Source organism: Hypanus sabinus, chromosome 19 (assembly GCF_030144855.1).
Source record: "Hypanus sabinus isolate sHypSab1 chromosome 19, sHypSab1.hap1, whole genome shotgun sequence".
Lineage (NCBI taxonomy): Eukaryota > Metazoa > Chordata > Chondrichthyes > Myliobatiformes > Dasyatidae > Hypanus > Hypanus sabinus.
Window position 1 is genome coordinate 18,995,931 of NC_082724.1, and position 27,991 is coordinate 19,023,921.

The following is a 27,991-nucleotide window of genomic DNA, read 5'->3' on the forward strand; positions in this document are numbered from 1 at the left end:
ATAATTCTTACTTTGGACAATAATTTAGAAATTGAGAGATTGTTTTTGTCATCTGTTCCATTTTCTATCTGATCATTTGTGTCAGACATCAGATTAATGACAAAACAAATTTGTGTCAGGCAATGGCTCGAATTACACAAGCAAAAAATAGGTGGTTTATTATTTTTCCCAAACAGAATGAGAGGCCCTTTAAGGGATGGTACCAAAATATATACGAATAATCCCCAGGTAACAGATGGGTTCTATTTGTACAAAAGTTTTTAAGTCGATTTTATCCATAAATTGGAAAATACACAAAAGTCATTGATATAGTAACAATACCTCAAGAGCACAGTAATGAATGGAATTAAAAACAAATAAGACTGATAAGAAAGAGAGACAGGAAACTAGTTCCGCCATTCGTTAGAGTGAACATATGTTCGTACATCAGACTTTTGAATTTTATGTTACGGGAGCTTACTCAAATATATGAATATCTGTAAGATGAGCATTCATAACCCAAGAGCAGTCGATAATATTAACGAAAACTTTGTTTCAAATTATTGTAACTGAAAAAATTAAATCAACAAAGTATAATCTTATTAACAAACAGAGCCATGAAAAAACTGCATCTAAACAACCTCATACATAACTTACTTTCCAATTTTGCTTATTGTCATCAGGAAGGTTCTCAGGACAGCTATTACAGAAATGAGTTTGTCATCAGTTCAGTTTGAAATACATTCTAAAAACTTCCAGAGAATACTGTTAATCACAAAGTGTTGTGGCCCCTTACAAAGTAAATTCTAAAATAAATATAAGCAAAAATTGATCATATTTATTAAAGGATGAACAGAGCAAAAACCTGCCTATGTCAGAACTACTAAAAAAGGCCAAGAACAATACGAGTCCAAATAATGCTTGATCATGTCTCACATTCACTCTCACCGCTGTCCCTGCATCCCAACATCATGGTGCAGAAAACTCTTCTGATTCCACAGCTCTCACGGAGCTCAAGTCCAGGGGTGATGCTCCTGCCCCGTGGGATTCTTGAGAGGTGGATAGGACTCAAGTGACAGAATATGAGGCTCTGCCTCCCAGACTGTCATGATTTCTTTTTAGCAACTCATGCTGCCAAAGGTTCTTTACCAAAGGTTGCCAAATATGTTTACAAAACAATTGAAATAGGTTTAAATAATTTTTAAATTTTGCATATTTAATTAATGTACAAGAAAATTTACCTCTTACTTATCACAGTCAGTGATCCTATTCAAAAAGTAGAGGATATGCCAGATATACCAGCCAGAATTGGTTCCTCAGCCGAAGACCTTTGTACTCCATTGCTGAAGTTAACATCCAGTGTAATTTGCAGGCACAGAAGTCAAGAGCACTTTGACCTACAAGAAGAATCTCTTTGGTTGCTCTCTCCTGAACTGCAAGCAAAAACTCAATATATTTCAACAGAATCTTTTTTTTAAAAAACAGATCATCTCTACAACTGTACCAAGGATAATACTACCTTATCCAGAACGATAATCAGACCAAGTTGTCCTTAAATTTAATTGATTAACAAGTGTTATCATTTTGCAGCACAAGTACTAATAATAGTGAAAACAGAGAGGATCATTTAGGTAGGAGGTAAGAAATCAGACATTAATTTGCTCTGGACTTATTACCACTGTTTTCATAGTCTCCAATGTCTCTTGAAATTGGTATTTCTTGCATGTGCTTCCTGTTGGTATAGCTGCTAACAGTTATGGAATACAGAGTGACGAAGAATTCTTTACAATGTCAAATATACAAGCTTCTCTCTAGTAGAATATTGTAGAGAATACAATCAAACTAACTAGTTTAAAATTCAACTTCATTTTCAAAATGAACCAAGTAGTGCAATGAATTTTGTAAAGTGTTTTAAATTTTCACCACACAAAAATTGAACCCAGTATTTCAGTATCATGCTGTAATATTAGCTGTCAGTTTGCTATGTGTTGGATCACGGAAGCGTGATCGTCACATCCACAAGATAACCACAACCAGCCTTTTCAAAAAATACATTTGAATCTTGATTTTCATTTGTACAGGCCAGATAGTAGCGCTGCTCAATGTAGACAGAACATGTATTTGGTATATACCTGTGCCAAGTTGGTTTCATAAATTATGTATATTTCACAAGGAAATATCATTGCAATGACATTATTACAGCCTCATCTACCTTCACCCACTGAGATGGTTTTGCCCACTCTGTTAACAATTCATCATCTATGCTTGTAGTTATTGGAAAATGAATTGCGGGAGATACCACCAAGGCAGGTAGCATCCAGGGAAAGAGAAAGAGAGTTATCATTTCAGAGTAATAACCCTTCAAAAGAACTAGAGGAGTGAAACAACAAGCATGCTTTCAGCTGCAGATGTGGGGAAGGAAATTGGGAACTGCAGAGAATGCCTGTGATAATCTGGAAATCAACTGTCTTAGGAAAGAAACTGGACAAGTGGTTGATATGTCAGCGGAGAAGCACTTCAGAAGTAACCATAAATATATTTGTTTCAATATAGTTATAGAAAATAAGTAAGACTTGTCCACAAGCTTAAGTCCTAAATTGAGACAAAGTTAATTTTGATGGCATTTGGCAAAAATTTGCAAAGATTGCATAGGAGAGACTGCTAGTAGGTTAAGGGACATTTGGCAAGTGGGAGGTTTTCAAATGTTTTTTCGTTCCATCTAAGAGCGATCTTTCTGGAGGAATGTGAAGAGAGGAAAATAAATAAAGTTGGAGTAAATGAAAGTGAAATGAGGCCACAGGGCAGAAGGTACAGAAACATTAAGTCCCAAACGACCAGATTCAAGAACAGCTACTTCCCTTCAACTAATCAGTTGTTGAACAAACTAGCAAAATGCTGATCAGCTGCAGTTTAACAACATTATGACCACTTTGATCATTTCGCACTAAAATGGAATTTTTGTGTTCTTTCATGTAAGAATTAAGCATTATGTAAGGTTAATTTATGTTTTTCCTGTGAATGCTGTGCTTATATGATGCTATGTGCCTGTAATGCTGCTAAAGTAAATTTTTCTCTTTCTTCTTATATCTTTTTATTAATTTTAAACAAACATAAGAGAAACATAGATACAGAGAGTTTGAAAATACATAAATAATAGGTTAAAGTATAAATACAAATAGATGATAATCCATATATAACCTCCCAAACTCATGATTACAAAAAAAGGAGTAAATAAGAAAAAAAAACCTCCAAAAAAAAACCTAACCAACATGGGCCATTGCATTATGTCAAATATACACAGCAGCGTCAGTAGCTCCGTACCTCCATACAAATAATTAAGGATAATAAAAGTAAGGTTTAGGAAAAGTCAGTTTCACTTTTATGAAAATGTTGAATAAATAGTCTCCAAGTTTCTTCAGATTTAATTGAAGGGTCAAAAACAACACTTCTAATTTTTTCTAAACTCAAATAAGAAATAGTTTGAGAAAACCACTGAAATATTAATTTCAGTGAGGATTAATTGAGGATTAATTTCTTTCCAATTCAATAGGATAGATCTTCTAGCCATTAACGTAACAAATGCAATCATCCGCCGAGCTGAGGGGGATAAACAACTATCCACCACTGGTAAACCAAAAATTGCAGTAACAGGATGCGGTTGCAAGTTTTTTCTCATTGCACCTGTACAAACATGTACTTGTGACACAAACTTAACTTTAACAATCTCAGAAATCTGAAATAAGAGAATGCTGGAAATACTCATGGATTCATAGAGTTATTAGAAATAGCCATAGAGCAAAGAAACAAGTCCTTCATCCCACTATTGCCCATCTGCACTAATCTCATTTGTCTGCATGAGGGCTATGTCCTTCTATGCCTTGCCTATTTAAATGTCTACCTAAATGCTTCTTAAACATAGTAATTGTATCCAATTTCACTATTTCCTCTGTAAGTATGTTCTAAATATCAAACACTCCGAGTAAAAAAATTACTCAGATCGCTTTTAAAACTTCTTCCTCTCACCTTATATCTAACAGCACTTGTTTTTAAAACTTAGCAGATCAAATTGCATCTGGATCATCAGTGGATTTGAACTGTAAAGGTCCAAATTCAAGTTGTGATCTACATGAAGTAAATTGAACTAAAGACATTTGCTAAGGAAAAAATTGTGGCTGTAGAAGCAAGTTTCAGTTACTATCTTGTCAAAAAGGGAAACTGAAACCATTGAAAATGAGCAAGCCAAAAGAAACAGACAAAATCTTGTCAGGAGACAACTACTTCTTGAAGTGGGAATTTGTGGATGGAAATTAAACAAAAATTGAAAACCAAAATACTACAGATACTGGTCATCAATGCACAGAATATTAATGTTTCTCTCTCCATTGATGGTACTTCAAATGCTGCATAACCCCAAAATTTTGTGCTTTAATTTCAGATTATCACCCTTTGTTTTTTAATAGCTCGGTAAATTTACACTACGAATTGCCCAATTAGCTAAAACTTTTATTCCTGTATAATAGATTATGCAGAGGTGTGGTAATAATGTCTACTCATTATTGCTTCCTGCATTCAGTCATGGAAATCTAGTTCAACCAAATACACTAAAGCTTCTCTATTCACCAAGCCCATTTTGAAACATCTTCCAACCTCCACCATCTATTCTGGAACAACCTAGATGATTTCATCCATGTTGAACAGCATCCTAATTTGGAAATAAGTTGCTACTACTTCATGTTAACTGGGCCTAAACCATAAAACTCACTATCCATCAGCACCCTGGGAGTACCTTTACCAAAAAGACTAGAGCACTTCAAGCCAGTTTACCATTCAATGGTAATTACAGATGGGAGATAACAGCTGCATTCATGAGCAATACCTTAATTTAGCAAATAATTTTAAGTGTACAGGTAGTCTCCAGCTAATTCAAAGAGTTTGCAAGTCACAAACCAAATTTTCAGATGGCAGAAGATCTTGCAGCCCTGCAGCAGCTGACAAATCCATACCAGTGGTCTTCCAAACACTAATCCTATGTAAGGACTTTATGCAAATCGGGCATTTGTAAAGTAGGAAGGACTTCCATGAATCGTCATTCTCAACTCTAACAGAGGAAATAGTTTCTCTGCACCCCCCAATCTACAGACTCCTTTCATCACTGAAAAATACTGATTACATGACCCCCACCAAACATCTTCACTCAAGGAACAGAATTTTAAATAGTCTGACTTCATAATTGAATCTTATAAGCCCTAACATTATCCTTATGAATCTGCACTTTACTTCCTTCAGAGACCAATGTTTTATTCCTTTGATTGTGTCCAAAACTAGACAGTGCTCAATTAAATCTCTACAAACAATAACTTACCCCTTATATCCCAGATCCCATGAATGAAACTCAAGAAATTTATTTGTGTACATAAATAAACTGCCCTTATTTCTGATGGAAGAAATTAAGTATTTTCTATTGCAGAGAAGGGAAGATGGAGGGAACAAAAGGAATGGCTGTGATAAGATGGAACAAAGAGACTTATGACACAAATAGTACCTGTAATTGATATGATTAATCAAAGTAGATCTATCTAGTGGAGATGAATGAAAACAGGAAGAAAGAAAACATGCTGAAAATATAGATGTTATATCAGAATCACAATCAGGTTATTATCACTGTCAGGAAATTTATTGTTTTACTGTAGCAGTAAATTGCATGAAATAAAAATTACAACAAATTACAAAATAAATCGTACAAAACACAAATAATATTATTTATGAACCATTCAAAAATCCAATGGAGGAGGGGAAGGAGCTGTTCTTAAAATGTTGAATATGGGTCTTCAGACTCCTGTACCTCCTCCTAGGTGGCAGTAATGAAATAAGGGCATGTTCCAGATGGTGAGAGTCTTTTTTAATCTTAGTTTATTTAGTGATACATTGCAGAATAGGCCCTCAGCCCTCCAAACTATGCCTCCCTAGAACCCCCAAGAACCCCGATTTAACCCTAACTTAATCATGAGACAATTTGCAATGAACAATTAACCCACCCTTTTTTGACTTTGGTCTGTGGGAACCCAGGGAAACCCCTTGCATTCTATGGGGAGATATACAGACACTCCTTACAAACAGCAATGGAAATGAACTCTGTACTCCAGTGTCCCAAGCTGTAAGAGAGCCACGCTAACCACTATGTTACCATGTCACTTAATGATGGATGCTGCCTTCTTAAGCCACGGCCACTTGAGGATGTCCTTGGTGATGGGGAGGGGTGGCCATGAGAGAACTGGCTGAGTCTACAACCCTCAGCACTCTTGCAATACTGTGCATTGCAGCCTCCGTATCAAGCTGTGATACGACCAGTCAGAATGCTCTCCACCATACATCTATCTCTTATTAAGTACTACAGCATGGCATATGCCCTTCCAGCCTTTCAGCCCAGCAACTTCAGCCCAGCAACCCTGATTAACCCTAACCTAATCATGAGACAATTTACATGACCAATTAAGCTATCTGGTACATCTTTGAACTGTGAGAGGAACACTGTTCCTTGGGGAAATTTATAGAAATCTGCAAGAGTCCTTGGTGGCTCTTAATAAAGTAGAGCTACTGAAGTAGAACCAATTAATTCCTTGATCTTGCTGACACTGAGTGCAAGGTGATTGTTGTGGCACCACTCAACTAGCCCATCTATCTCATATCCTTGCTGCCTTCTGAGATGCTGCAACAGTGGTCTCATCAGTAAATTTATAACTGATATTTGAGCTGTGCCTAGCCACATAGTTGTGAGTGTAGACAAAATAGAACAGTAAGCTATAGAGAGAGTTAAATTTACAGAATACTGCAGTATTTGAAAATCCAAAATAAAAGAACGCTGGAAATATCCAGAGAAAAGAACCACATTAACTTTACAAGGTTATTAACTTTTATTAAAATTAACAAATTCTGATACAAACTAGAAAGACTTAATTCAGCAACTTCACTCAGTCTCCACAAGGCATTTTACAACCCTTTGAAGATTAGATGCTGTTCTGGTCTAATACTGGGCTTCACGGTAAAAGATCAAAAGGCAGACAAGTTAGAGTGAGAATTAAATGGACAACTGGAAACTGTGTTCTGCGAAACAGTTACCAATCCTGTGTTTGTTTCTTCCCTCCAAACAAACCACACCACTCCTCCCTTACTGAGCACTAAATGTAGCACACTGAATGAAAAGTTGTACAATTGGTACTTCACTTTAAAGAGCTGCATGGATATCAGAATGGTGGAAATAAAAGAACAATGCATGTTCCATCTCCTGAAACCACATCAGCTAGTACCATGAAAACATGGACACATGTTGGAAATGGAAGAATGAATCATGGAGTCAATAGAAAGATTCTGAATATAAAATATCTTCCTGATGTTGGCATTACATTGAATGTGGAGGAATCTGCAGAAAGTAGAGGCTGCTGATAGAAACCTATTCTTGATCAAGGGAAGGCAGAATTACAGGGAATGAAACAGATGGAGTCAAAAGCCCATTTGATTATGATAGAGATGATGATGCAGTTCAGAATAAAAGGAAGACATGTTGGAAATATTATGAGGGAAGTGCCTTCATTAGATATAATTAAACCGGAGAATTCTTACAAGAATGCAAGAAAATGCAACCATGGTATCTATGGACATGTAATAGTCCATACCTATCAGTAAGATGGAGATATCAAAAAGGACAGAATCAGAATCAGCCTGACATCAGTGGTGGGAAAGATGCTAGAGTCAATTATAAAAGAGGAAATTACAACACATTAGCCTGATGTCAATGGTGGGAAAGAAGCTGGAGTCAATTATAAAAGAGGAAATTACGACACATTTGGATAGCAGTAGAAGGATCAGTCCGAGTCAGCATGGATTTATGTAGGGAAAATCATGCTCGACTAATCTTCTGGAGTTTTTTGAGGATGTAACTATGAAAATGGACAAGGGAGAGCCAGTGGATATAGTGCACCTGGACTTCCAGAAAGCTTTTGATAAAGTCCTACATAGGAGATTAGTGGACAAAATTAGGGCACATTGTATTGGGGGCAGAGTACTGACATGGATTGAAAATTGGTTGGCTGACAGGAAACAAAGAGTAGCAATTAACGGGTCCCTTTCAGAATGGCAGGCTGTGACCAGTGGGGTACCGCAAGGTTCGGTGCTGGGACCGCAGCTGTTTACAAAATACACTAATGATTTAGATGAAGGGATTAAAAGTAACATTAGCAAATTTGCCAATGACACAAAGCTAGGTGGCAGTGTGAAATGTCAGGAGGATGTTATGAGAATGCAGGGTGACTTGGACAGGTTGGGTGAGTGAGCAAATGTATGGCAGATGCACTTTAATGTGGATAAATGTGAGGTTATCCACTTTGGTGGCAAGAACAGGAAGGCAGATTACTATCTAAATGGAGTCAAGTTAGGAAAAGGGGAAGTACAACGAGATCTAGGTGTTCTTGTACATCAGTCAATGAAAGCAAGCATGCAGGTACAGAAGGCAGTGAAGAAAACTAATGGCATGCTGGCCTTTATAACAAGAGGAATTGAGGATAGGAATAAAGAGGTCCTTCTGCAGCTGTACAGGGCCCTGGTGAGACCCCACCTGGAGTATTGTGTGCAGTTTTGGTCTCCAAATTTGAGGAAGGACATTCTTGCTATTGAGGGAGTGCAGCGTAGGTTCACAAGGTTAATTCCCGGAATGGCGGGACTGTCATATGTTGAAAGATTGGAGCGACTGGGCTTGTATACACTGGAATTTGGAAGGATGAGAGGGGATCTGATTGAAACATATAAGATTATTAAGGGATTGGACACACTGGAGGCAGGAAGCATGTTCCCGCTGATGGGTGAGTCCAGAACTAGAGGCCACAGTTTAAGAATAAGGGGTAGGCCATTTGGAAAAGAGATGCGGAAAAACTTTTTCACCCAGGGAGTGGTGGATATGTGGAATGCTCTGCCCCAGAAGGCAGTGGAGGCCAAGTCTCTTGATGCATTCAAGAGAGAGTTAGATAGAGCTCTTATAGATAGCGGGGTCAAGGGATATGGGGAGAGGGCAGGAATGGGATACTGATTGTGTATGATCAGCCATGATCACAGTGAATGGCGGTGCTGGCTAGAAGGGCCAAATGGCCTACTCCTGCACCTACTGTCTGTTGTCTATTGCCAGAAATGCAGCATGGTGGAAACTGGCAGCAAAATGTGATGAAACTCAAGTTCTGTACTGAGCAGAAATAGTATCAATTGTCCAATCAATATATCAGGCTCTCCAACCCCAAGCAGGACTTGGAACAAGTAGGATGGTTCCATTTATATCACAATGAAACAGTAACAGCATGGAGCTAAGTATTTTTTGTAGCTACATTTACACTTGCATTACTAATGTAGCATGTTACTCTTGATGTTGCCTCCTGAAAATTGCAGGAAAGAAAATCAAACTCAAAATAGTGATCATTTTGTACAGTAGCTCTAAATAAAGTAATGTGTTACTTCAATTTTCCATCCCACCCAACCTACTTTTGGTCTCTATTCTTACTCTCAAGGAATAGAACTTCATCTTCCAATAAGGAAGGTTACTCTCCTCAGGAGTCAACCCACAAATTCAACTATTTCAAATAACCAGCCTTTCCAGTTTTACAGCAGCATTGGCAGCCACTGTTTATCAGGCTAATTCCTAATATTAAGAGTTTGCCCGATCAAGAGAAACTAAACAATTTTGGTCTATACACAAGTTTATAAGAAAGAAGAGTGACTACATAAAGATTTTAGATCTTGAAGGAGCATGACAGGGTAGATGTTGAAGTACTTTAATCAGAGAGAAAATCTTAAACAAGGGGATAAGGGAGCTATCTTTTAAAATAGAGATACACAGACATTTCTTTCAGAGGACGATGCATCTCTACCCTTGAGAGTTGTGGACGACGACTGTGGAAGTCATTAGACGACTTTCTGTGTGTGTGTGTGTGTGTGTGTGTGTGTGTGTGTGTGTGTGTGTGTGTGTGTGTCTTTCTCCACAGATGCTGCTTGACTTGTCAGATATTTCTGACATTTTTATTTTAGATTGCAATGTCTATTTCTCAAAGTGCCAGCAAACCATTTTTAAAACCTCCTCTCCTGTGCTCATTTATCTCAAATCTGCATCTCCTTCACACAAATCAACTACAATTAACTGCCTCTCACCACCTTCTCTCAGACAGCACAATCATTATTTGTATCATTCAGCGTGAGGGGTAGGGGAAAGTAACAGTTAAAAAGTTAAAATTTTCCATTAAAATTAGATTTATTTTTATTCTGGAAGTTTGGCTAGATTTACTGAGCCCTCTTCAACAAATTTAAAGATGTTTTCTTTTACTGAAATTCTGATTGTTCCATTCTCCCTGTGATAGGAAATCTGGGTAGCTAGCTTCTGGCACTAGTTCAGAGCAAAGGACATGTGACAAAAACAACCATTCATCAAAAGCAATCTAAGAAGAAAAAGGTACACTATTTGAATGACAGAAGAGACTATTGTTTTTCTTTGTGTCTACTCATACTGTAGGTATGTCCAAAGAAAAGTTTGAAAGGACACTGTGAAATTGAATCGTGATCTTCAAGTGCCAAAACAATAATATGTAAAAATGCTGTGCAAATAGTGCTAATTAGACACTTGAAACATAGTCTAACGTATTTATAGAAGCAGATATTCCTGCAAAAATCTAACAAAGAAAGCCTTATACAACTTTAAGTTCAACAAGCTTCAGCTTCTTTCAGATTGTGGCATAGAGCAGTGTAAAATTTTACCAAAAAGACAATAATAGCTTTGTATAAACTATTAACAACAAAACATCAGAGTTTTGTTGAAACTCTATTAATACACATTCAAGGTTTATGAATACTAGTATAGATTATAGTCAGCTTGCTAAGAAAGGCGCAGTATACAAATTGAGCATTTTTCTCATAGATCAGCATCATTTATCAATGTGATGAATGTTCTATTTGTAAGTAAATAAATTCATAGATCTTACATGCAATTTTATCTACTTGTGTATGTAATAATATTCCTAATTCAATTGCTGGATGAATACAAACAAACCATCAAAAAAAAATAGAGAAAAATGATTGAACTTATTTTAAAATATATAGTAAGCTCAAAGTGAATATCCAAATGTAATATTTGGAGAGAAAACCAAATGGGACAAAGGCCTACAAATAGCAAATGAACAGCATAATCAAAATGATGTTTAGTTGGTGTAGATGAAAAAGGAAATGTTGACCAGAAGATAGAAAGAACTTCCCTGTTTTGAATAGCATAGAATCCTTTATTTCCACTCTGAACAACAAGAACCTTTCAGAATATTCAAATCGTGACTAAAGTACTTACTAAGCTTAGATATTGAAGTCAAAATAGTTTTGTAGACAATTTGTTGAAAATACGTACTAAGTAAATTTCAATCTCCTTTGTTGTACTTGTATTGCCCAGGTCATTTGTAATATTTTCAACAACTTCTCATTTTATATTACCATTGGCATTTTACATGAATATATCATGCATCTGACACACAATTACAAATATTTTTCCACAGCAATTGTATTAACAAGCTTCTTCGCTTGCCCAACTAAAGAAGGACATGCAGTAAACAGAAATAATCCACAATTTGACTATTCAATGGGTCTCTGAGTTACCAAGTGATAATTGCTGTGCTCCTGTTCAGTTCACAGAAACACTGTATAATATCTTAAAAAGTTAATTAAAAGTATAATACAATATTAATAGACAAAACATAAACGAGAAAATCTGTAGGTGCTGAAAATCCAAGCAATGCATAAAATGCCGGAGGAACAGCAGGCCAGGTAGCACCTATGGAAAACAGTAGTCGACATTCGGGCCGAGACCCTTCATCAGGACTGGAGTAAATAAGATGAGGAGTCAGAGTAAGAAGGTGGGAGGAGGGGAGGAGGGGAGGAAGAAACACAAGATAATAGTGAAACCAGGAGGGGAGAGGGGAGAAATAAAGAACTGAGAAGTTGATTGGCCTCCAATCTGATGGCATGAACATCAATTTCTCGAACTTCCCCATTCTCTTGCCTACCTTACCTCCTTACCTCCCTTTTCTTTCTTTAATGGACTTCTGTCCTCTCCTATCAGATTCCCCCTTTTCCAGCCCTGTATCTCTTTCACCAATCAACTTCCCAGCTCTTTTCTTCATTCCTCTCCCCCTTCCTGGTTTCACCTATCACCATGTGTTTGTTCCTCCCCTCCCCATCTTCCTACTCTAACTCATCTTTTTTTCTCCAGTCCCAATGAATGGTCTCAGCCCAAAATGTCAACTGTACTCTTTCCCATAGATGCTGGCAGGAGTTCCTCCAGCATTCTGTGTGTGTTGCTGGGATATTAATAGAATGGAATGGAACAATATCCAATAATCTGGAAAATTTGTCAAAAGAGCACCAAAATCACAAGCATGCCGCATTACCAGAGTTTCACTTTTAATCACATATTACCACAGGGTGGAAGAATATATACAATCCAACAAGATTAAAGAGAATAAAAACACAGTAAAAACACTCCTCCACCGTCAAGATGAGGCCACACACAGGTCGATGGAGCAATACCTTATCTCCCACCTAGGTAGCCTCCTACCTGCCGTCATGAACATTCAACTCACAGACCTCCGTTGATACCCCTGCCCCCCCCTTACCCCCATCCCTATCATTATTTTAGTCTGGTTCTCTTTCTCTCTCTTTTTTCCTCCCTCACTATAATCTCCCCCCAGCCCTACCTTTCTTTCTCTTTTATTTCCCATAATTCTCCACCTTCCCCCAGCCCATTTCCCTCCAGCCTATCACTTCCTAGCTCTCTACTTTATCCCACCCCCCACTTCTTATCTCCCCCCTCAACCATCCCATGTTACTTCACTCCTGATGAAGGGTTTCAGCCTGAAACATTGTCACTACCTCCTCCCATAGATGCTGTCTGGCCTGCTGAGTTCTGCCAGCATTTTGTGTTTTTATTTATTTCCAGCATCTGCAGATTCACTCGTGTTGCCTGAAGATAAAAGAGAAGTTTGTAGTGTGCTACAATATTAGCACAGAGTCCAGTCCCTATTGACACTGCACACCCTGTGCATGCTTTTCCTCAAAAATGCATATTACAAAGCCACACTGTTCACAGCATCATAGAAACATTCTGCACAGGAACTGGTTCCCTTGGCCCATCTCCATGCTAACTACAATATCCATTTATGCTAGTCCTATTTGCCAGCATTGGGGCCTTATACTTTAAATCTTTCCTAACCAAGTACCTACCCAATACAGCTTAAATTGAGTAACTATATTTGCCCCATCACCTCCTCCATTCCAGATATTCACCACCTTCTGTGTGAATAACTTAACTCTCAAATATTTTAATTTTTCCCCTCTTGCTTTGCACCTGTGCTTCTGTTTCGAGATTCCCATCCTGATAAAAGAATGTTATTTATGCCCCGCGATTTTATAAACCTCAATAAACCTATGTTCCACTGAGAAGAAACCCTCTATCAGAAGTTCTTTTCTAACTATAGAACACCATACCAGGAAACACCCTGGTACATCTTTTCTGCACCCCCTCCAAAACTTCCACATCCTTCCTGTAATATGACAACCAGAACTACATACAATTTTTCAAAAGGTTTATATAAAAACAACATGATTTCCTGACACAAGAGATTCTGCAGATGCTGGAAATCAGGAGCCACACACAAAATGTTGGAAGAACTCAGCAGGTCATGCAGCATATATATAAATGAGTAAACAGTCAATATCTTGAACCTGGAAATGTTTCATCAGGACTGGAAAGGAAGGAGGAAGACTTCCTGGATTTCATCACTCAACACCCCAACCAATGAAGGCAAGTAGGTCTTCCAATTTCAGAGAAGTATCAACTTGCATACAAAGAGCACTCAGTAGATGAATGCTCTGAAAAAAGATCCTTCCATTTACAGTATAGTTTCCTCTTATATTTGACTTCCCAAATTGCAAAACATCATGCTTGTCTAGAATAAACTCCATTTGTCATTTCTATGCCCACATTTCTAAATTGATCTATAGTATAGAGGCCACTTTATTAGGTATACCTGTACACCTGCTTATTAATGCAAATATCTAATCTGCCAATCATGTGGCAGCAACTCAAAGCATAACAACATGCAGACATGGCCATGAGGTCAGTTGCCGTTCAGACCAAACATCAGAATGGGGAAGAAATTTGATCTACATCTCTTTGACCATGGAATGATTGTTGGTAACAGGAGGTAGGAAAGGTACTTAATGAATACTTTGCTTCAGTATTCAACAAGGAAAAGCACCTTGGCAATTATGGGGATGACTTACAGCAGACTGAAATGCTTGAGCATATAGAAATTAAGAAAGAGGATGTGCTGGAGCTTTTGAAAAGCATTAAGTTAGATAAGTCGCTGCGACCTGATAAGATATACCCCAGGCTACTGTAGAAAGAGAGGGAGGAGATTGCTGAGCCTTGGGCAATGATCTTTGCATCATCAATAGGGATGGGAGAAGTACCAGAGGACTGGAAGGTTGCAAATATTGCTCCCTTGTTCAAGAAAGGGAGTAGAGATAACCCAGGAAATTATAGACCAGTGAGTTTTACATCAGTGGTGGGCAAGTTGTTGGAGAAGAAACTGAGAGCACTTATGAGCATTTGGAGAGACATAATCTGGTTAGGGTTAATCAGCATGGCTTTATCAAGTACAGGCCGTGCCTTATGAGACTGATTGAATTCTTTGAGGATATAACAAAACACATTGATGAAGGAAGAGCAGTGGATGTAGTGTATATGGATTTCAGTGAGGCGTTTGATACAGTTCCCATGCAAGGCTCATTCAGAAAGTGAGAAGGCAAGGGATCCAAGGAGGCCTTGCTTTGTGGATGCAGAATTGGCCTGCCCACAGAAGTGTGGTTGTAGATGGTTCATATTCTGCATCGAGGTCAGTGACCAGTGGTGTTCCACAGGGACCTGTTCTGGGGCCTCTCTTCTTTGTGACTTTTATAAATGACCTGGATGAAGAATTAGAAGGGTGGGTTAGTAAGTTTGCTGATGACACAAAGGTTGGGAGTGTTGTGGATATACTGGAGGGGTGTCATATGTTACAACATCAACAGGATGCAGAACTGGACTGAGAAGTGGCAGGTGGAGTTCAACCCAGATAAGTGTGAAGTGGTCAAATTTGAAGGCAGCATATAGTATTAATGGTAAGATTCTTGGCAGTTGGAGGATCAAAGAGATCTTTGGAGCCCACGTCCATTGGACACTCAAAGTTGCTGCGCAGTTTGGCAGTGTTGTCAAGAAGGTGTATGGTGTGTTGGCATTCATCAATCATGTGACTGAGTTCAAGAGCTGTGTGGTAATGTTACAGCTATACAAGACCTTGATCACTCCCCACTTGGCTTACTGTGTTAATTTCTGGTCACCTCACTACAGGAAGGATGTGAATACCATAGAAAGAGTGAAAAGGAGATTTACAAGGATTTGCCTGGATTGCAGAGCGTGGCTTTTGAGAATAGGTTGAGTGAACTTGGCCTTTTCTCCTTGGAGCAACTGAGGATGTGAGGTGACTTGAAAGAGATGTTGAGAGGCATTGATCATGTGGATACCCAGAGGCTTTTTCCCAGGGCTGAAATGGCTAACACAAGGGGACATAGTTTTAAGGTGCTTGGAAGCAGATACACAGGGGATGTTAGGAGTACGTTTTTCCACACAAAGAGTGGTGGGTGCGTGGAATGTACTGCCACTGACAGTGGAGGAAGCAAGTATAATGGGGCCCTTTAAGAGCCTCCTAGACAGGTACATGGTGCTTAGTAAAATAGAGGGCTATGCGGTAGGGTAATTCTAGGCAGTTTCTAGAGTAGGTTACATGGTTGACATAACATTGTGGGCCAAAGGCCTGCAATGTGCTGTAGGTTTCTATTTTCTATAAGGGATGGTATGAGTATCTCAGCAACTGCTGATCTCTAAGAGTTTTCACATATAACAGTCTCTAGAGTTATACAGAATGGTGTAAACGAAAAACTTCCAGTGAATGGCATTTCTATGGGTGAAAACATTTGTTAATGAAAGAGGTCAGATGAAAATGGCTGGACAGATTTAAGCTGACAGAAAGACAACAGTAACTCAAATAACCATACGTTACAACCATGGTGTGCAGAAGAGCATCTCTGAATGCACATCACAACAAACCCTGAAGTAGATGGTCCACAGCAGCAGAAAAACACATAGTACCTATAGCAGCAGAAAAACACATAGTACCTACTTTATTAGGAGTATATGTTCTGAATCATTTGACAATTTTGCTCACTATCCACAGCACCAATTTTTGAGTAGTCTATAAACTTACGAATCAGCCTACCGACATTTCCATACAAAGAGAAGTCCCAATACTGATCCTTACAGACCATCTGTCAGATTAATATCACCCCCACCACGTCCCTCTGTCTTCTACAACCAAGCCTTCTGGTACCTGATCCAGGGCTAATAAAGAAACAAACATCTCAGAGCCTCAGCACTCGCCTTCCACTTTCGGGGATAGAACTTTTCCGGCTCTAGGGATCCATCCACCATTAGCCAGAGGGTGGTGAATTCGTGGAATTTATTACCATAGGCATTGTTAAGGCCAGGTCATTGGGAGTATTTAAGGCAGAGGGGGAAAAGGATTAGCCATGATTGAATGGCAAAGCAGACTTGATGGGCTGAATGGCCTTATTCTGCTCCTGTGTCTTATGGTCTAATGAATTCCAGTTTTGTTAGTTGTTCCTCATGCAGATGTTTTCCAGTATGTCATTGTAACTCTCAAGCCTCCATACCTTTCTCCCTAATGAATACAGATGAGATGGAGATCCTGGAGAACAAAGACGCATATGTAAGGCTCCTTTTCGTTGACTACAGCTCTGCCTTTAATACCATCATTCCAAATAAACTGATTCCTAAGCTCCAGAACCTAGGTCTTAGCACTCAGATCTGCAGCTGGATCTTCAATTTCCTCACAGACAGGACCCAGGCTGTAAAAATAGGTGACAAGCTCTCCTCTACGATCACTCTGAGCACCAGTGCCCCACAAGGCTGTGTACTCAGGCCCCTGCTGTACTCACTGTACACCCATGATTGTGTAGCCAAGTTTCCATCGAACTTAATATAAAAGTTTGCTGATGACACCACAATTGTAGGTCTTATCTCGGGTAATGATGAGTTTGAACACAAAAAGGAAATTAAGAACCTGGTGGCATGGTGTGAAGACAATAACCTATCCCTCAACATCAGCAAGACGAAGTAGCAGACCACACGACCCCATTTACATCGGTGGTGCATAGGTGAAACTGGTCAAAAGCTCTAAGTTCCTCAGGGTCAATATCACAAATGACCTGACTTGGTTTAACCAAGCAGAGTCCACTGCTAAGAAGGCCCACCAGTGCCTTTACTTCCTGAGAAAGCTGAAGAAATTTGGCTTGTCCCCTAAAACCTTCACTAATTTTTATAGATGCACCATAGAAAGCATTCTTCTAGGATGCATCACAACCTGGTATGGAAGAAGCTGCAGCAGATCGTGAACACAGCCCAGCACATCACACAAACCAACCTTCCGTCCTTGGACTCACTTTACACCGCACGCTGTCAGAGCAGTGCTGCCAAGATAATCAAGGACACGACCCACCCAGCCAACGCACTTCTTGTCCCTCTTCCCTCCAGGAGAAGGTTCAGGAGCTTGAAGACTCATATGGCCAGATTTGGGAACAGCTTCTTTCCAACTGTGATAAGACTGCTGAACAGATTCTGACACGGATCTGGGTCGTACCTTCCAAATATCCGGACCTGTCTCTCGGGGGTTTTTTTGCACTACCTTACTTTCCCTTTTCTATTTTTTTTTAATTTATGATTTATAATTTAAATTTTTATTATATTTACTATTGATTTGTACTCCAGGGAGCGCGAACCACAGAATCAAATATCGCTGTGATGATTGTACACTCCAGTATCAATTGTTTGGCGACAATAAAGTAATAATAATAATAAAATCTCACTCATATACACTACACCTTTCCTGATTTCTTTAAAATTCTACTGTGATTGCTCTCATTTTTCAATTTATACTGTGCCCTCCATTCACCCCATATCACAGAAGTGCAGTGTTCACAGAGCCCTCAGCATTGTCAAGGACCTGTCTCATCTGTCCCACTATTACTTTGACTTCCTACAATCAGGCAGAAGGTACCTCAGTTTAAGAAACAAGGACTGTTAGGCTGGGTAACAGCTTCTTCCCCCAGGCAGTGAACTTCTGAAAACCCTGTACCACCCAGTACACATTATTTATGACAACAACAGTAACATTATAACGCTGTATATTTAGCTATACATTCAGCCCTCCTTGTCCGCGAGTTCCGCATGTGCGAATTCAACCAACCACGAATCGAGAAAACCCGGAAGTGCTCTTCCAGCACTTGTTGTTCAAGCATGTACAGACTTTTTTTCTTGTCATTATTCCCTAAACAATGCAGTATAACAACTAATTTACATAGCATTTACATTGTATTAAGTATTATAAGTAATCTAGAGATGATTTAAAGTATACGGGAGGATGTGTGTAGGTTACCGTGGATCAGGATCGGAAAAAAATCACAAGTTCTCTTACTATGTAAGTCGGAACAGGTACATCCGGTATTATTTAGTGTCAGTTAGTCAAACGTTTGTCTTAGTATATAGTATATACTTCATCTTTCTATGCATATAAAACACTTAAGAACGTATGTTTCAGCACCAGGTTCGGGAAGTTCCTGACTTTGATCAGTGACAGACCACTTCCGAGCGTGCTCTCCTTCCATGCCTGGTTGATGTGGAGGATCAAAAACCCAAAACCCAATAATTAAACCACTGTGTTGCTTAGTAAAATTGCACGGACTTTCTCACATTATCCTTTAAAATTGTTCCGATCGTTGACCAACTGTAGCCTAACACCTTTCCAATGACCGATGGTGTTTCACCTCTTTCCGATTGCTTTATTATTTCCAATTTATTTTCAATTGTGATCATGATTATTTTTGTGAACAAAAACACCATGGATTCAGAGCTCGGCCGCTGCATCCTAAGGTCGGCCCCATTGAGACAGGTTGAATAAGGAAGGGACTTGAGCATCCACATTTTTTTGGTATCCGCGAAGGGTCCCAGAACCAACCCCTTGCAGATAAAGAGGGTCAACTGTATACACTTTATATCAATTTGTATATCTACAGTATTTTTATTATCTGTTAATAAAATAATGTGAACACAATAATATGTGCTGTATGTGATATATATACTGTGCTTTGCACCTTGGTCCCAGAGTAATGTTGTTTCATTTAGCTGTACAAATGCATATGGTTGAATTAAATTAAATTTGAGCTTAAGCTTAATGAATTGATTGCACCAATAGACAGCGCCCAATTCATTTTTACCTCTTATTTTCCTTAGTTCCATTCAAACTGATCATTCAAGCCAAAGTTGTTTCTTTCCATTAACCTTTTCCATCAGAACTCACTGTCCACTTTTTCATCATGCCTTTTTAAAAGTTAAGCGTCTTGGAAATTTCAAACATATCTTTGTAATAATAGCAAGTGCAAGGAGGCAAAAAAATTACAGTAAACTTAACAATCAGCCACATATGTATTTCAAAAGTTGTGAATAGTCTGTGACTACTTAATTGAAAAGACAGGAAACAGAATCAAAGCAAAACTGGAATTCCTATCCTTTCTATAGCTGAAGTTTTAACTTACAAATGTGGTTTTGCTCAACAGTGGAGAACTCTACAAAATACAGAGCTTTGTTAGCAGAATCCAAGCAATCAGAAGTTTCAGAAGATGCTCAGATATTGTGTACAAGTTGATTTGATAGCATATATGAGAGCTGAGACAAAGGCTCAGAACTTCTTCATTGCGACTTACACCACAACTTCAAACTTTAGAATAAAACAAAGATTTAAAACTGAGCATCCTTTTTCAAAAGCACTCTTTAGTTTCATACTTCAACACTCTGGAGAAAATATGGACAACACACAGTCAATCTTTCCACTTTTTTTCCATACTCACTTCAATTTCCAATATACTTTGATTTGACCTTGCATGCATCATAGCCTGTCAATTGCACAGAATATGGTGCAACATAAATTAGTCAAAAACTTACCCTCCTCATAGAAAAAAAGTAAAACTTCAGAGCTTATCAAGCAATTTGATCAGTGGAGGGTAAATACACTAACAATTATTGCCCTTACTTTACTCAGACAACAAAAATTCAAGAGATCTGATCAGACGCAGAAAGCTAACATATTGACTACTTGGAGGACGTCATAAGCTTAGTCTCCCAGGCATCAGACTTTCCCACAATGAGAAAGATGATGCATGGAACCTATGTAAGGAAAACAAAACAACAAACAAGGCTTTTACTCCTAGTCCCCATCGAGTTCCCTCAGGAAAAATGCAAATCATTATTACTTTCATTGATCAAGAGGAACTTCATGGTGTTACTGTTCCTTAACTCTGGAATTTAATCATGCAAGTTGATAATGAATAGCCAATTGATTACTTTAAAGTCATGAATTATGACATAAAAGCAGCTTTCAATTACTAAGATCTTTAAAAATCAATGAGACAGCCACTTAAGTCCGTATCAGAAATCCATTTCAGGGTGCCTACATGCAGCCGAATTAAGCTTCATCACAGGTTAACAGAAATCGAGTTTTATTTTTAGGAGTTGAAATATAATAGTGCAGTAATGCATCTTTTAACATCCGCCAGAAATACAGTAGCCGCTTCTAAGGTTTCCTATATATAAATATTTCATTAGTACATCCAATATAGTCGTGTTTACAACGATCTATTGTAGAGTTTCGGGTCATATTTCCATAATAAAAATATCTCAGATATTCAAACGTGATAAGACAAAAAGGGGTGACTGTTTACATGTCACTACTGACAGTATTACAAATCGTTTCAAAAGGGAAATAAACATGGAATTCAAAATCGTTTTGTCGCGGTTATTTAAGTACAGAAATTCAACACTGAAACAAGAGGTGCCTACAAAAAAAACAGCGTCGGCTGTCAGTCAAGAGCAACCGGCCGGCGAGCCGGGCCTCGGTGTGCAGGCCAACCGGCCCTTTAACGGCGCCTCCCCCGGTGTAATCCCGGGCAGCCTGCGCCTTCGCGTTCCAGCCGCTGCTCCCTGCCCATGGCTCCGACCACCCCGCTATTAAAGACTGCCTGCCCGCCTACCTACCTCCCTGCCACCGTTTCGACCGCAGCTTACGATCGCCCAGCGGCGACCCGCACCGTTACCGGCTGCGATGGCGGCCGCTTCGCCGACAGAGCCGGTCCCGCCGCGACCGAGCGCGAGCCGACAGGCGGTCACGTGACCCGGCGCGGCTGGCGAAAGCTCTCGCAGCTCAGGGCATTTCAATGTGATGATGTACAAGCCAGAATATTTCCCGAAAATCGGTGAATACAAACTCCTAACTAAAATATCATACTAAGCCCCTCTGTAAAGGTTTACGTTTATGCTGCATTTTGCTTGTCTCTTGTCATAATATTCTAAAGCAGTTTGAGGCGGTGTTAAAGGTAACAGCAAGTACTTCGTGCACATCTCTCAGGGAAAGCAATCTAAATAACCACACAACCTGCATTAGTAATACAGTATTAATTAGTGACTTTAAAAAAGCCATCACCAAAAATAATTACCCTGCTCTTCGTAAAAAAGTGCCGAGGCATTCACTCAAAAGAATTATCAGGCCTTGGTTTTATAGTCAATGCGGAGGTCCCTATTTAAGATAATGCGATACCTGTTCTGTGCAGGAAGTATATAATGAAGAGAAACTGGAAGGAAAAAGAAAGTGAGAATAGCCTCTTCTTCAGTGTGTAATTCCTCTGAAATTCCACATCACATGGGACGGTATTTCTTCCAGACTGCATGTTGGAATCCTTAGAACAGCAATGTTAATCTGACCTAGCAGCAGGGAGAGAGGAAAGAGTTTAGAAATTACCTACCCATCTCAGTAATACAACAAATGACAGATGTTCACGATCCAAACTCCTCTGAAATTGGTGATCCACAAATCAGATCAATGCTGTCGCCAGGAGGAAAATCTAACATTTCTCTAATCAGGTTTATGTTTACAAAACAGTAGACATATCCTTAATTAGCTTATACCACGGACCAAGAGAAGACTTCGCACGCATACTTGAAAGACAGACTTTTTTTAAAAATGGGGTTTTGTAGAGGAAATTGGTAAATGGATACAATTACGCTGCCCATACATTAATACCAGTCAGAAAGCTTTCTGACCAAATTTGAAGAAATGTATTGTTCTCTCTTTTTTGTCTGCTTGTGATACATGCGGAGCCTTTTCCGGAAGTCCATCAGGAAGAAAAGGGAATGATCGCAAAAAGCGGAAGCAATCATGTTAGGACAACTTTTGTAAACGGAGCATCTCCCAACTCTCAAATACACTGCTCCGCTGCTGGTCTAAAGTTTACTCACTTGTGGAAATAGTTCATATTAGTTTCAGTCAAAAAGGGACGCAAGATGCTGCAGATGCTGGAATCTGGAGCAAAAAAAAAACAAGCATAGCGGGATCTCAGCACTAAAGGCAGCATTTATGGAAGCAAAGGGATAATTCATATCTCAGGTCAAGGCCTTGAAACTGCAGTTTTTCAGATGTCTTCAAAACTACACTTGTCAAACCCCTTTGTGAAAAGCCAAACATTGATGGTGAGGCAGTAGCTAACGACAAGCCCACATCAAATCTTCCCTTCCTGGGCAAGATTCATGTAAAGTCATCTTCAGCCAACTCCACAAACCTCTGAATAAGAACAACAGTCTAGAAAAGTTTCAGTCAGGCTTCAGAGAAAACCACAGCACAGAGACAGCCCTTACCAGAATCGTCGGCAACATTAGGCTCAGCACTGATGCCAACAGAATCCCAGTTCCAATTCTTCGAGATCTAAGTGCTGCTTTCGACAGCATTCTCCTAGATTGCCTTGAGAACTGGACTGGCCTCTTCAGTAGTGCTCTTAATTGTTTTCATTCATATATCTTAAAGAGAAATTTTTTTGTCTGTCTTGGAAGCAAAATTTCTAAGAGATAAACTGTACCTTTTGGTGTGCTCAGGGAAGCCGTCTTGGTCCCCCCATTCTTCTCCTTATACATGCTCCCTTAGGAGGCATCACTAAAAGCATAACTCGATTTTCACAATTATGCAGATGACACATAATTGTATATATCAGTTGAGCTTATGATAATAACACCCTGATTTCTTGTATGCATGCAATAAACAAATGGAACAGCAATAATTTCCTAAAGCTAACTGTAGACAGAACTGAAATACTTCTAGTTGGTCCCAACGCCAAAAGAGATAACCATCTTGATAAGCAACACGCAAAATATGCTGGAGTAACTCCTCAGGCAGGCAGCATTGATGGAAGAGTACAGTCGATGTTTCGGGCCGAGACCCTTCAGCAAGACTGGAGAAAAGGTAAGTCAGTGTAAGAAGGTGTGTTGGGGGGGAGGAAGAAGTACAAGGTTGTAGGTGATAGGTGAAACTGGAAGAGGGAGAGAGTTGAAATAAAGAATTTGGAAGTTGATTAGTGATAGAGATAACAGGCTGGAGAAGGGGGAATCTGATCGGAAACGTGGTCTCCTCTACTGCCACGATGGGGCCACACTCAGGTTGGAGGAACAACACTTTATATTCCATCTAGGTAGGCTCCATCCAGATGGCATGAACATTGATTTCTCTAAATTCCTGTAATTGCACCCCACCTTCTTCACCATTCCACCATCCCTGTATCCCTCTCTCACCATATCTCCTTACCTGTCCATCACCTCCCTCCAGTGTTCCTCCCCCTTTCCTTTCTTCCATGGTCTTCCACCCTCTCCTATCAGAATCTTCCTTCTCCAGCCCTTCATCACTTTCACCTATCAAATTCGCAGCTCTTTACTTCATCCTTCCTTCCCTCCTGGTTTCACTCATCACCTATCAGTTGTAGTTCTTCCTTTTCCCGTCTCCACCCTCCCACCTCCTCCCACATTCTTAGTCTGACTCCTCTTCATTTTTTCCCAATCCTACTGAAGGGATTCAGCCGGAAATATCGACCTAGATCTCGTTGTACTTCCCCTTTTCCTAACTTGACTCCATTTAGATAGTAATCTGCCTTCCTGTTCTTGCCACCAAAGTGGATAACCTCACATTTATCCACATTAAACTGCATACATTTGCCCACTGACCCAACCTGTCCAAGTCACCTTGCATTCTCATAATATCCTCCTGACATTTCACACTGCCACCCAGCTTTGCGTCATCGGCAAATCTGCTAATGTTACTTTTAATCCCTTCATCTAAATCATTAACGTATATTGTAAACAGCTGCGGTCCCAGCACCGAACCTTGCGGTACCCACTGGTCACAGCCTGTCATTCCGAAAGGGACCTGTTAATCGCTACTCTTTGTTTCCTGTCAGCCAACCAATTTTCAATCCATGTCAGTACTCTGCCCCCAATACCATGTGCCCTAATTTTGCCCACTAATCTCCTTTGTGGGACTTTATCAAAAGCTTTCTGGAAGTCCAGGTACACTACATCCACTGGCTCTCCCTTGTCCATTTTCATAGTTACATCCTCAAAAAACTCCAGAAGATTAGTCAAGCATGATTTTCGCTTCATAAGTCCATGCTGATTCGGACTGATCCTTCTACTGCTATTCAAATGTGCCATAATTTCCTCTTTTATAATTGTCTCCAGCATCTTTCCCACCACTGACGTCAGGCTAACCGGTCTATAATTCCCTGTTTTCTCTCTCCCTCCTTTCTTGAAAAGTGGGAGAACATTAGCCACCCTCCAATCAGCAGGAACTGTTCCTGAATCTATAGAACATTGGAAAATGATTACCAATGCATCCACGATTTCTAGAGCCACCTCTTTAAGTACCCTGGGATTTAAACTTTGGGATTATACCAGTTGTAGATATTACTATTAGGACAATGTATACCCGGTTCATGTTCTATCGTCATTCAATTCCCTTTTTTAACTCAGCATACCTATGGTGTTTTTCATTTGTTGATTTCAGCATGTTATGTGTGTTTGAATTGGCTATATCTAATATGTAAGTTGTTCTTGCTTGTTTAATATGTATTATTATATCTGGATGGTTATTATGGTTTGTTCTATGTGTAATAACCAAACAGTCGGAATATAATCTGGCTCTAAAATTAGATCAGGCTTGCATTTATACTAAGGTATAATTTATTTTCTGAGTTTGTGTTTTAAAGCAAGATTTTGGTGAATGATGTTTGCCCCTTGATTGTGCCTGTGTAAGTAATCAGATTGAGTTAAACCGTTGCAGGATCCTGTTATATGTTGGATTGTTTCTGGTTTCTCCTGGCATTTTCTGCATTTATTTTCTTGAATTTGTTCATCTTTTATTATGTATTTTTGAACATTTTTTGTGCCAACTGCTTGGTCCTATATTGCCACAAGCAACACCTCTCTTTCTGGGACGAGATCTCCAACTCTGAGCCAGGCATCCAACACTTCCTTGTTGACACCTAGTCTGTACAAATCATGGAGATAACATTATTATTATGAATGTACTAATAACAAGAATGCATATTAAGTAAATCTTTGGACAGAATTTTACTGTTAAGTGTTAGAATGTTTTGATGAATTAACACCATTTTCCTTGCAAATGGAAGTAAGTTTTGTGAGCCCAGAAGCAGAGCACAATCTTGCTGGAATTCTATAGTATTTGCACAAGGGAAATTTCCTTCCAAATCTTGTGTCAAAAATCTCATGTAGCAGCAAGGAATAAGCAAGAATATGAGAAGTTACATTTTGCAGTCAGATTTTTTATCACTTAAGTGTTGTATTCAGCAACATTGTAATAGCTTTGACAGATCTGACAGATGGGGACTTGGCTTCACTATCAATGGCTTGCTCAATCACTTCAAGGGAAGGACTTTCTGGCATTCTGAACTACATGCAGACCAACTCTCTGTGTTTCCTGCACTAGGACTCTCCAGTCCCTTTAACACAAGAAACAAACTGTTGGAGGAACTGAGCAGGTCAAGCAGCGTCAGCAGAAGCAAAACCATGGTCAATGTTTTGGGTCTGAGAACTTGCATCAGGACCGAGAGTGCAGAGGGAAGACATGAGAGGGAGGGGTATGCCAGCAGCTGGAAGGTGATAGTTGGAAACAGAGAAGCTTAACATTTGGCCTGCCATTCCATCATGGCTGACTTAGTATTGCTCTGAACCCCATTCTCCTGCCTTCTCTCCATTACCTTTGATAACCTGACAAGTCCAGAACCTATCAACCTCCGCTTAAAATATGCTCAATAACTTGGCCTCCACAACCATCAGTGGTGATGAATTCCACAGATTCATTAACCTCTGGCTAAAAAAATTCCTCCTCATCTCTGTTTTAAATGAACTTCCATCTATTCTGAGGTTGTTCCCTCCAGTCCTAGACTCACCCACTATAGGAAACATGTCCACTCTGTCCAGACCTTTCAATATTCGATAGGTTGCAATGAGATATCTTCTCATTCTTCTAGACTCCAGTGAGTACAAGCCCAGAGCTACCAACTGCTCCTCATACCTTAATCCTTTCTTTCCTGGAATCATCCTTGTGATTCTCCTCTGCGCCCTCTCCAATGACTGTATATGTTTTCTTAGATAAGGGGCCCAACACTGCTCACGATACTCCAAGTTACACAAGACAAGAACCTACACACCATTAACAAGGATTGTATAAGGATGAGTCCCACTGAGAAAATTTGAGGAACCAGAGAATAAATTAAAATGCCTAATCTCAAAGGGAAGCAATCTAGATTAGCAGGTAAACTATGTAGAACTGACATTAAAGTCAATCAATAATCTATATTAATGGCAGTAAAAGTTAGAACATAGAGCAGAGAACATAGAAGTCTAAAGCATATTAAAGGCCCTTTGGTCCAAAATGTTGTGCCAACTGTGTAACCTACTCTAGAAACTGCCTAGAATTACTCTTCCACATAACCCTCTATTTTTCTAAACTTCCATGTACCTAAGAGTGTCTAAAAAGACCCTGTTGTATCCACCTCCACCACGGTCATCAGCAGGGCATTCCATGCATCCACCACTCTCTGCATGATAAACTTACCCTGACATCCCTACTGTGCCTACTTCCAAGCACCTTAAAACTATGCCCCCTCGTGTTAGCAATTTCAGCCCTGGGAAAAAGCCTCTGGCTATCCACATGATCAATGCCTCTCATCATCTTATACATCTCTATCAGGACACCTCTCATCCTCCTTCGCTCCAAGGAGAAAAGGCTGAGTTCACTCAACCTATTCTCATAAGGCACACTCTCCAACCCAGGCAACATTCTTGTAAATCTCCTCAGCACACTTTCTAAAGTATCCACATTCTTCCTGTGGTGAGGTGACCAGAACTGACAAGTAGGTCTAACCGAGGTCTTATATCACTACAACAGTAAGTGTCATGATGCTTTGTTGCCGAGTTTGCAGATGATACAAAGATAGGTGGAGGAGCAGGGAATGTTGAGAAAGCAGAGAGTGTGCTGAAGGACTTGGACGGGTTAAGAGAATGGGCAAGGAAGTGGCACATCAAAGACAGTGTAGGGAAGTGTATGGTCATGAACTTTGAGAGAGGAATAAAGACATAGACTATCTTCTAAATGGGGAACAAGTTCACAAAACAGAGGTGCAAACAAACTTGGGAATCATGCTGCAGGATTCCTTCAAGATTAGCTTGCAGATTGAGATGGTAGTAAGGATACCAAATACAATGTTAGCATTAATTCCGAGAAGACTAAAATATAAAAATAAGGATATAATTCTGGGGCTCTATAAGGTGATAGTCAGACTGCATTTGGAGTACTGTGAGCAGTTTTGGGCCCCATATCTGAGAAAGGATGTGCTGACATTAGAGTGGGTCTAGAGGAGGTTTATGAGAATGATCCTAAAATGA

General features: G+C 39.5%; 1 protein-coding gene across 1 annotated transcript in view; it reads right to left on the reverse strand.

The window, feature by feature from the left end:
* The window catches only part of ptpdc1a (protein tyrosine phosphatase domain containing 1a), a 130,695-nt gene extending 109,310 nt beyond the window's left edge, over positions 1 to 21,385 (reverse strand). Inside the window, exon 1 of the mRNA XM_059944116.1 lies at positions 21,248 to 21,385. The gene's annotated coding sequence lies outside the window, so the exon portion shown is untranslated. The remainder of the gene's footprint in view (positions 1 to 21,247) is intronic.
* Positions 21,386 to 27,991: the final 6,606 nt, after the last annotated feature.